The 2,333-nt window shown below is 38.2% G+C and overlaps 1 pseudogene; it reads left to right on the top strand.

Annotated features, from left to right (window-relative positions):
• The first annotated feature begins 1,599 nt into the window (after positions 1 to 1,599).
• On the top strand, positions 1,600 to 1,836 carry LOC111815569 (annotated as a pseudogene).
• The last annotated feature ends 497 nt before the right edge of the window (positions 1,837 to 2,333 follow it).

Here is a 2,333-nt window from a genome sequence, read left to right as displayed (position 1 = left end):
TTTAAAGCTCCCATGTTTTTATTGGCTTTTCAGTTGGAATTCTCGGTTTCTGCCACACATTTATTTCAAACCAAGAAAGTCAGTTTAAAAAAAAAAGGTTTTGTAGATTTGATCACCACTTCTTCCAAGTGGAGCTAATTTATCATGTGACAAATAGTTTTTTCACCAGTCTTTTATGTGTATATTTTGTGGTGAAATGGTACACTATTTTTTTGTAGTAAAGGAATATTTATTTTTAAACTCATATGGTGGAAGTAGGTTGCTGACTGAGATGTGTTTAGTATCAAATTGGTTATCTGCTCAAAATCTCTCGTGTATTTAAATATGCTAGTGTTTTTCAAATCCCTAAACAAAATAGAAAAAAAAATGTCTGATAAAACTTGATGATAACGAGGTAAATGCACAGGCAATTTATAACTCATGCAGCACAGAATTTGATCATTGCTTCACTTGGTTCCTCAGTAACTGATTACTTGAATTATTATACTGAAATTTCTGCACTGTTTTGCTGTTCAGTATCTTCTTCTAAACCCTCTTATTTTGAAGCGTGGACTTACGTCTTTATCCTAGTTCCCTAAGCTTGTTTCTAGACCTTTAGGAAGTTAATGTCATGAATCCCATAATTGCTTCCTGCCAAATTCCTCCAAGCAGGTCCTTTTCACCCATTACATGCCACAACCACACCCTCTATCTAGAACAAAACATTCTTTAGAAAACCCATAAAGGGATATTATTTAATCACTCTTTGCTCCCAATGGGTTTAGTTAAAATATGACACTCTTCCAGTTATGTATTTCTGTATGAAACCACCTCACAAATTAATCGCACAAATAATATCCACTTTGTAATGTAGTCTGTGGGTCAGAAGTTCAGGCAAAGCAGAGCCTGTATGGGGTGATACTGTCCTACCTTAGCTGTGCCCTTAGCCGGGAAGACCTAAATGATGGAAGTGACCGAATGGTGGAAAGCTACCCTGAGGCTCACGCGGTCACAGTTCTGACACCTAGGCTGGGTACACCTGAAGATCAGCCTTCCTCACATGGTCTTTTGCAGCTATTGGGGTCTCTATATAGTTTGGGCTTCCACATAACATAGTTGTCTTGTGGTAGTTGAAATTGTCATCTCATAAATCAGAACTCCATGGCTTACATCAGAAGCTGTTTTTATATCATTAGTGACAAAGTCAATTTTGATCTATTCTCTCTCTCTCCTCTCTCTCCTCTCTCTCTCTCTCTCTCTCTCTCTCTCTCTCTCTCTCTTTCTCTCTCTCTCTCTCCCTTTCTCTAACTCTCTCTCTCTACGACTGGGTCTCATTTTGTACTTCACCCTAACCCTAACCCTAACTATGTAGCCTAGAATGGCCTTGAAATTACAGCAATGCTCTTGTTGTAATACCTCCGAAATGCTGGTATTACCCCTGTGGGCCACCATGTCTAGTTCTAATTCTGATGCACTATATTGGTTGAAGCAGTCGCAAATTTATACAGATTAAAGGACAAAGTACATGACTTTATCTTTCTGTAGGAGAAAATAAAACAATTTCCCACTATATTTTCAAATTATCACAGAGTCCCAACACTTCACGGATATAGAGTTAATATGTTGTTTCTCTTCCATTCTGAAAGCTCAGGACGCCTTTTGCCTCCTTGTACCTCTGGAAGCAACGTGAATCACCAGCAGCTCTACTGGAGCCACCCGAGGAAATTCGGCCAGGGCTCCGGCTCTTGCCGCGTCTGCTCCAACCGACATGGTCTGATCTGGAAATATGGGATAAACATGTGCCGCCAGCGTTTCCATCAGTACGTGAAGGACATTGGCTTCATCAAGTTGGGCTAAGTGATCTTCCTTTGATGGATTATCCAGGCCATAGAGACGTTCAATGAAAGAGACCATGCAAATTTTTTGTATATAAAATAAAAAAATTTAAAAGGTTGAAAGCTCAGGACAGCCACTTTCTGAGAACGCCAGAGCCATACATGAAAAAGACATGTACTCTCTTTTGGAAGGGTTTGTGTGTCTTTCTGACTCAAACAGTGACTCAATAAGATAAGTGATCCAGAAGGACTTCATAGAAAAAGATATTTGTCAAAAGCAATTGATAACACTGTCGTTTCAGTTATTGCCATCAAAATGTGTCAAAAAAACTTTAGAAAGAACACAAATGTTAGAGAAAATTTCCTCTAAAAGTGATTAGGAATACTACTCGAAATTATTAATGATCAAAAGAATGACCATTTCTTAATATTTCATTATTTGGTAAACTCTATGCAAATGCCTAACCTACTTTATTACTTTGCTAATCTTCAGAACTCTTGTAGGAGTTGATTCGATTT

This window comes from Octodon degus, unplaced genomic scaffold, assembly GCF_000260255.1.
Source record: "Octodon degus isolate 3935 unplaced genomic scaffold, OctDeg1.0 scaffold00018, whole genome shotgun sequence".
In the NCBI taxonomy this organism is placed as follows: Eukaryota; Metazoa; Chordata; class Mammalia; order Rodentia; family Octodontidae; genus Octodon; species Octodon degus.
Note: the sequence above shows the minus strand (reverse complement) of the source record. Positions and strands in the feature narration are given on the sequence as shown.